Source organism: Mixophyes fleayi, chromosome 5, assembly GCF_038048845.1.
Source record: "Mixophyes fleayi isolate aMixFle1 chromosome 5, aMixFle1.hap1, whole genome shotgun sequence".
NCBI lineage: Eukaryota > Metazoa > Chordata > Amphibia > Anura > Limnodynastidae > Mixophyes > Mixophyes fleayi.
The window spans coordinates 4,865,209-4,873,848 of record NC_134406.1 but is presented as its reverse complement, the minus strand read 5'-3'; the positions used below and the strand labels follow the sequence as shown (position 1 = coordinate 4,873,848).

Genomic DNA, 8,640 nt, shown 5'->3' with positions numbered 1-8,640 from the left:
AAAAAAGAGAAAATTATCATGATTTAATTAAAAAAAAATGTCATATGGTCACAATTCATTTGTTTTATATTTCACTCTATGATTTGATAGATAAAATAGTTTAAATTTTGACTAATTGCTCTCACCATTGAATGAAAACTGACCGTAAATGAGCTAAGGGCCACTCTTGTGTTAACCACCGGCTCGTTGGCAGGAACCCAGGATTGGAGCATGGCTACCTCCAGTCCAAGCCATTCTGTGCCTGCAATTTTGCAGTCCCGGGCTCAGGGATTGTACACACTGCTTCCTCCAACTGGCATCACCTGCTTACAGGAGAAGGCACCTGAATGACTACCTGGCAGTCTACATAGACTGGGTGTGATCCCTGGAGTTGGAGAATGACAAGGTGATGGTTAAGATCTCCGAGAAGGACGAGGTCAAAACCTGGGAGGTTAGTGGGATCAATTCTCTATATGAGACTGAGCTTGCTGATGCTCGTAATCTACTACATGAAACTGCTAGAGACAGAGCCAGCCTGCAGATAGCAGTTTTAACTCAAAGTGGCATCTTCAATCTTAGCCAAACTCAACTTACAGCTCCACAAACAAAGATTTTGGGAAAATGCCTTAAATTTGCTCCTGATAAGGGACTAAACAAGTTTGATACCTATATCGATGTACACAAATATATCCGTAGGATCACTCTTAAAAAGTTTTTTTAGGATTCCTCAAGATCAATGGCCAGCGGTACCAAACATAGGAACTAATTCGTTTGTACATACCGATTTGAAAAATAAATCTACATTTTATCCCAGATATGTGAAGGGACCATTTATTAATACATTTGAAAAACTGGTTGAGAAAGATCTTGAAGATCTAAGAGTTCAAAAAATTGGAAAATATTCCAATACCACCCCAATAGAAAAACAAAACAACTAGCAAGTAATCCTGATATAACTATCAAACCGGCCGACAAGGGGGGAGGTGTCACAATCCTTGATACCACCGATTACCAGAAAGAACTTCTTAGGCAACTGTCGGATGTGACCACATATGAGCCCCTGAATGGAGATCCTACAGCTATGTTCCTTAAAGATATGCAATCATTTCTGAGTAAAGCTGCTCTTATAGGTATTATCAATAAGGAAGAATATCAATTCTTGTCTGTACAATACCCCAGGATCTCTGTGATTTATCACATGCCTAAAATCCATAAGACCTTACATAATCCACCAGGCAGACCCATAGTTTAGGACATTGGATCCCTGACGACAAATCTCTCGAGCTATATAGATTACTTCCTTCAGCCTCTGGTCGTACTCCAAAAGAGCTATCTGAGAGATACTGGTCACCTTTTAGAGTTACTTGAAAAGGTCAGCTGGGAACCAGACTATCTCCTCTTTACATGTGACATGGTCTCACTGTATACAGTTATCGACCATCAGGCTGGTTGTGTACATTCTAGATATATTCTGAATGACTTTCCAATCTCTCTCCTGAGCAGATTGAATTTATAGTTGATGGGATATCATTTGTTTTGAACAACAACTATTTTTGTTCCAGTGTGAAGTAATACAAGCAGGTTCGCGGGACTGCTATGGGCGCGAAGTTTGCGCCTAGTTACGCAAACCTGTTTGTGGCCCACTGGGAAGGAGCAGCACATATGGAAAAACAACCCCTTTTTAGACCACATTGTGGTATGGCGAAGATATATAGATGATGTGTTTTGTATATGGAAAGGTGGACGGACCCAACTGGACCTCTTTCTTACTCACATCAATCAAAACCAGCTCAACCTATCATTCACTCACACTATTAGCAAGCAAAAGGTTGGATTTCTGGATTTAGACGTTTACGTGGAAAATGACACGCTTTACACCCAAAAATTTTTTAAGAAGGTCGATTGCAGTTCTTTCATCCACACGTCTGGCAGCCATCATCCAAACTGGTTGAACAACATCTCAAAAGGGCAATATACCAGGCTCAGACGGAATTGCACAAATCTTGATAAATGTGAGGAGCAAGCCCAAATCTTAAAGGAGAGATTCCTGGAAAAGAACTATAATCCAGAAAATGTAGAAACTGCTCACAATCAATTAAGAACTATGGATAGTAGGGTCCTTCTTCAGAGAAAAGAGGCACCCATGGATCAAGATCCTACAAAGAAACCAGTCCTTCCATTTATTACGAAATTTAATAAGGATTATAATTTTTTTTAACAGATTTTCAAAAGACATTGGCACATACTTTTAGGAGACAAAAATCTTCAGCATATCCTACCATCCAAACCAGCTTTTGTCTATAGGAAATCAGATAACTTAAAATCAATACTGGTAAAGAGTAGCAATGCCCCTGAAACTAGCAAAGTAGGCACTTGGCTAAAAGATACGGCCACAGGCTTCTATCATTGTAATAGCTGTGTGGCCTGCAGGAGATGTGGGATTAAACACAATAAAGCAGTTACATCATATGCTTCTAATTTGACAGGAGAAATTTTCCCTATAAAAAGAGAAATTGACATGTGATACATCAGGTATTATTTACCTATTAACTTGTCCATGTGGAAAGCAATACATTGGACGCACAATCAGGAAACTCTCAGTCAGAATAGCGGAGCATCAACGTAATATTCTCAATGAGGTTAAGACGCATAGTGTTTCGGAGCATTTCTCATTATGTCATGGGCATGACCCTTCAGCATTGAGATTTTTGGGGATCTACAAAGTAAAAAAACACTGGAGGGGAGGGGATTTTATTAGATCAATTTCCCAGCACGAATCCCGATTCATATATACTCTTAAAACTTTAACACCACAGGGTCTTAATATTGATTTTGATTTGAACCACTTTCTATAAGACCACTTCCATGCCTTTTTACTTTATCAAGTCAGTTCTGTTTTTATCACCATTAATCTTTTTACATACTCATCTATATACAGAGTTCTCTTTATATATTTATTTAATAAGATGACACTACTATGCCAGAATGTAAATAAGTCTTTGTTTCGCTTTTGGTTCATTGGAGCCTATGTGCTTAAATACTTTTCAGTTTATCTGGACGATATTTCATAAATCCAGAGTATCCCTTTATCATCCATTTATTAATGGACTTGGAGAAAGACTGTGGGAGGAACAAAGTACCTGTCCTTCAGAATAATTAACCAATTATAGATGTCTGTAATGTCAGATGACCAGGATTTAAGGACTGACTTCACCTCCATAGAATCATTGTTGTTTTACTATCCCTGAGGAAGCCCCTATCGGGGTGAAACGCGTAGGTTAACACTGGACAATCCTTTACACATATTGAGGACTTTGTTCATTTATTCTTATATCATCTTCAGCCGGAGCGGAGTTTGCTGTCTGAGTATTCGCGCATGTGCGGACCTACTGTTGCCGCCAGCGGCTCTTGAAGAGAGGAGTACGGATAACACTGGACAATCTTTACACATATTGAGGATTTTGTCTATTATTCTAATAATATCTTCAGCCGGAGCCGATTTGTCGACTGAATATTCGCAGATGCGCGGCCCTACTGCTGCTGCCAGCGGCTTTCGAAGAAAGGAGTTCTACAAGAAGCAAGGCTCTACAGCTGAAAGGCCCATCGGGAACAAAGTGTTTCGAAGAGACATCCTGGGGAGGAAGGTAAGTGCACTACCCACCCTTCCCAGACCTTGGTACAGACCTTTATGAGACTGTAGTTATGGCATTACAATACATTCAAGGTAAAAGACTCAGGTGCTTGTTAATGCTGTTTTCACCTTCCGTTTCAATGTGTTTCATTCATTAGCCCACCAATACCTAGGACGGACCCTCCTGAGTTTGGGCTTGCGAAAATACATTATATTTATACAGCGTTTTCAAGTGGTTTTTGACGCACTTATCCATTCAATCAATGTATGATTTTAAAACCTTTCTATACCACTGACTATTTGCCTAGGTAGGCAAAAGTGGCTAGTTGTGTGTGTGTTTTTCCTCTTTTTTATGCCTCCATTATTTGATATGGTTTTGACTTCTATGAATTTCATACACTGTATTGTCACGGGCACTAGGAGTCTTTACCCAGGGATCACCAGGTGGTAGGCTTACCAGAGCAATGTAGATGGTAATAGGGTACTCTGGTAGCTGGGTGATCACGGAACAGGAAACAGCAGATGATGAGATGCTCAGGAAAGTCTATGACTAGCAGCACTGGTAATATGGAGGTAATAGTACACGAGGAACTGTAGGACAAGGACACGTGAAGGTAGTCAGTGGTCTGCGATAGCAAGTTGTACCACTGCTATAGAGAGGATACTGGAACAGGTGATACAGGAAACAGGGATCAGTGGTCTGCTACTAGCAAGTTGTACCACTGAATATATATGTGAGGAGGTGCACGGGGAGAGACTGCAACACAGGATATACACAGGCACCTTATACACGATCCACAGTAACATGCACAATATATATAAATGACTGAACAGGTCTGCAAATATAGAAAGTCTCTTGAAGTAGTCCAGCACAAGTTAACACAGTCAATGATGGCAATAGACTCAGGGGATAGCAGACTCCAGAGGAGAACCAACACAGTCCAGCAAGATATGCAATACACCAGCACAGTCAATGAGAAGTATGCATACCGTGGTTCAGAAGCAGGCAGTCAGATAGGAGTGCAGATACCTGAGCGGCAGGAGGCCGGCTGGATGAGAAGTCCCAGGATAGATGAGGCAGCGGTCTAGTAGGTGCAGCGCACAGATAAGTAGACCAACAGGGACACGAATCCACAGGAATCAGTAACACGTGGAACTGGACTCAAGGAGGACCCAGGAGAGTGGAGATGATCCAGCAGAGGAGTAGTTGATGAGATATAAATCCAATGCTGACAGGAGGGTAGACCAGCGGGACACGTGAAGGCGTGGAGAGCGGGTCAGCAGTAGATGGGTGATAGCGCGGTCAGCAGCAGCAGGACTCTGCGGTACACGGAGGTAACCAGTAGCAACCAATAGGTGTCAGTAGCGATGGAACACGGGAGAGCAGAGTAGACCAGGAGCTGTTGATCACGGAGAGTAGCGAATGGCAATGAGAGCAGCAGTCTCGAGGAAACACAGGAGAGCTGAGAAGAGACTGCAGTGCACAGGGGCAGCGGATAGGAATCAGCTAACTTGTCACGATGATGAACACAGGCGAGTTGTAGGCTGGAGGCTGTAGTGCACGGAGGCAGCGGATAGGAATCAGCTAACAGTCACGATGATGAACACAGGCGAGTTGTAGGCTGGAGGCTGTAGTGCACGGAGGCAGCGGATAGGAATCAGCAAACAGTCACGATGATACAGTTGATGGTAGAAGTGGTATGGGAACCACAGTAGTAGAAGTGGTTTGGAAACCACAGGAATCAGCAGCGCTGAAAACACGAGGAATACAGGAACACCTTCAGAGACTCATAGGGAATGAGACTCCAAGATCAGGCAACGTGGTGTTGACCACAGGTGCTTAATATAGGGAGTGTTGCCTGATCTGCCAATTGAGTTAAAGGGACATACACTGAAGTATAGGAAAGGGCTGCGCATGCGCAGACCCTCAGGATGGAGGACGGCCACGGTTCCTAAATGTCCGGGAAGAGGCACTCACGGTCCGGTGAGTGACATGTATATATAAATATATTGTAGCAAATATCTATTGTTTGGTGGATTTCTTTTTCCCTACCATCCCTTCTACCCTTCCCCCTTTGCGCTGGGAGATCCTGTTCATTAGGCTGCAGATAGAGTTGGGGAAGTATCGATCAGACCTTGATGAAATAATTAAAAACTTCAAAAAGAAATATGCTGATCTGCTTCATGCCCAACAACGCAGTAAAGAACTTGAGACCTTATATTGCAGTAGTGAGGCAAAACTGAATGCAGCCCTTGATCAGAAGCGAAATGAATGCCTGGGTTGTTAAAGCTGAAGATGCTCATGCTGTTGCAAAGAAGCAACTGGAAATTGAGACTTAGATGCATGTTGGCGCTGAGAATCGCTAAGTCTGCGTGAGTTCAGAAAGAATGTATATGAGGAATTCAGAGCGACCAGAAGACGTCATGAATGTAGTTGTCAGACGCCGTCCTCGCACTTCTCCTGGGTGCCTGGGAACGGCCTCCTGTCTCCTCTCTGATGCGTGCCCTGTTGCCTAGGGATGTCTCTTCCGCCTTTAGGTTCCCTATGTGCGAATGCGCACTGCAGCTGCGTCCCATTGTTAGGCAACGGGGCGCTCTCTTCAGGGCTCTGTCAGCGGTCAGATGTACTCTGACCGCCGGAACTCATCTCTCCTTCTATCAAGGGCCATTCCCCTATATCAGAATCCTCCTTTCACTCCCTCATTGCCAGAGTATTGATTCACCAGTCTCCAGCGTTCCTGTGTCCTACTCCCTGGTCCTGCGTTTTACTATTCTGATTCTGACCTTTGGCTTGCTCCTTGACTTCCTCCTTTGTCCTTGAGATTTGGTACCTTTTTGTCTGCTAGTTCCTGACCTCGGCTCTTCTGACCATTCTACTGGATTTTCCTTCGTACTTCGCCTCGGCCATTCTGTGTACAACCCATTGCACTCTGCGAGTTGAAGGAGTTATTATCTAGTGACCGTAACAAGTACCACAAACTGCTGGTCCATAAGGAGAAAGAAATGGCAGCATTGAGGGACCAAATTACAGAAGCAATTAAAAGATCAGAAATTGCTACATGTGAAACTTCATAATCATCATCTATTTATATAGCGTCACTAATTCCGCAGCGCTGTACAGAGAACCCACTCACATCAGTCCCTGCCCCACTGGAGCTTACATTCTAAATTCCCTAGGGCACACACATTAGGGTCAATTTGATAGCAGCCAATTAACCTACTAGTATCTTTTTGGGAGTGTGGGAAGAAACCGGAGCACCTGGAGAAAACTCACGCAAACACATGGAGAAAATAAAAAAACTACACACAGACCATAGTCGGAAATCGAACTCATGACCCAGTGCTGTGAGGCAGAAGTGCTAACCACTAAGCCACCATGCTGCATGCAACTTGCTGTGGATATGGAAATAAATTCACACCGCAAGCTACTGGAAGAAGAGGAAAGGTTGAAATTGTCTCCAAGCCCACATTCTCATGTTACACGATCATGAGCCACCTCAAGCAGCAGCTCTTCTGCCACCCACCAATCTAGTAGCAATAGAAAACGTATTGAAGCTGAAGAGAGCAAAGAAGGTGGTGATATCCAGACTTTGCGTGGTTCTAACAGCTCTGGTGGATTAGAGGGCTCTGGCACCATTACTAGTGGATGAAGTAGTAGCAGCAAATTCCCGGTATCGCAGCAGACCACAGCGGCTGGTAATATCACCATAGAGATTGACCTGGAGGGAAAATTTATTCACCTGAAAATTAATTCTGACCAGGACCAGTCTATACGCAGCCGGAGACTAAACTTGAACATTGAAGAGAGAGTTTACAAATTCACACCCAAATATGTGCTGAAAGCAAGCCAGTCTGTTAAGATATACATTGCTGATGCAGGTATCACCCATAACCCTCCTTCCATCTTGATTTGGAAAAACCATAGTTCTTGGGGAACAGATAGTAACATAAAAATCTCTATGATCAACAGTGAGAACGAGCAAGTGGCAGTGAGGACAAAGTCTGTCTTGTCCAGTGTAGAGGAGTATGAAGCAGATAAAGAAACTGAATTTGGGGGAGAAGATCTTTTTCATCAGCAGTCAACATCAGCACCTAAAATTGCCAAAGTATTCTTTCCATAAGGATGATCCCCATATAAAATCCGTAAGCTTTTATCTGATGTAATGAATCTCTACCATGTTTGATTTACTGCCAGAGTCTCTGCAGTCTATTGTTATATCCGTTTTTTTTTATCTATTTTTGGAATTATTATTATTATTTAGGCATTGTTTAGTTGTACTTCATGTAAACAAACAATCTACTGCCAGGCATATCTGCAAATATGTTATTTGTGATTTTATTAACACTATCTTCCAGTCAGAGCAGAGGTATTACTTCTAATGTAGCAGAAATCTTGTAGAGAAAAGGTTTTAATGTGTGACTAGATCACAGTCCTCAATGCAGTTTTATTGACAACTTGTTTGTGCCACTTAAAGGCCTAGTTTTAAAAGCATTTAGCACTCTTGCTGGTGTTTGCACTAGATAATGTTCAATACTAGTGCTTATGTACAAAACGTAAATGTTTAGACCCAGGGTTAATCTGTGAATACTCAGCTATTCTGCGGCAAGTTTCTGCAACACCTGAGCGGCCACATATTGTCCATGTCTTTTGTAGATATGCTACTAAGTGGTTTCAAAGCAGGGATTACCAAACGCCATCCTCTTAAGAGCAAAACTATTGTAATTTGTATGTGCAATCTATATTACACTTTTAGTTCTTTTTAAAACTACAAATGCTTTGTATGTGTGTCAGTATCTGAGAATTTAATTAAACAAACAATGTTTAGTGGCCTTTCAAATACTGCTTAATAAAGTCCTATACCATAACTATAGTGCATATTTCTAAACGGTGGGGTCCCTGGCATGGAATCACCTGAACTCCAACGAGTAGGGGTGAGGGAGGTTTCAAGCAAATTGCAATGTAGTTGATATTGGAATCTATAGTTAAGAGGGGAATACACTCTCTCCAGATGGGATAAGAGCAGCAAGAC

General features: G+C 42.5%; 1 pseudogene; it reads left to right on the top strand.

Moving 5' to 3' along the window:
* Positions 1-210: 210 nt before the first annotated feature.
* LOC142157965 (lamin-B2.L-like) lies at positions 211-7,731 on the top strand (annotated as a pseudogene).
* The last annotated feature ends 909 nt before the right edge of the window (positions 7,732-8,640 follow it).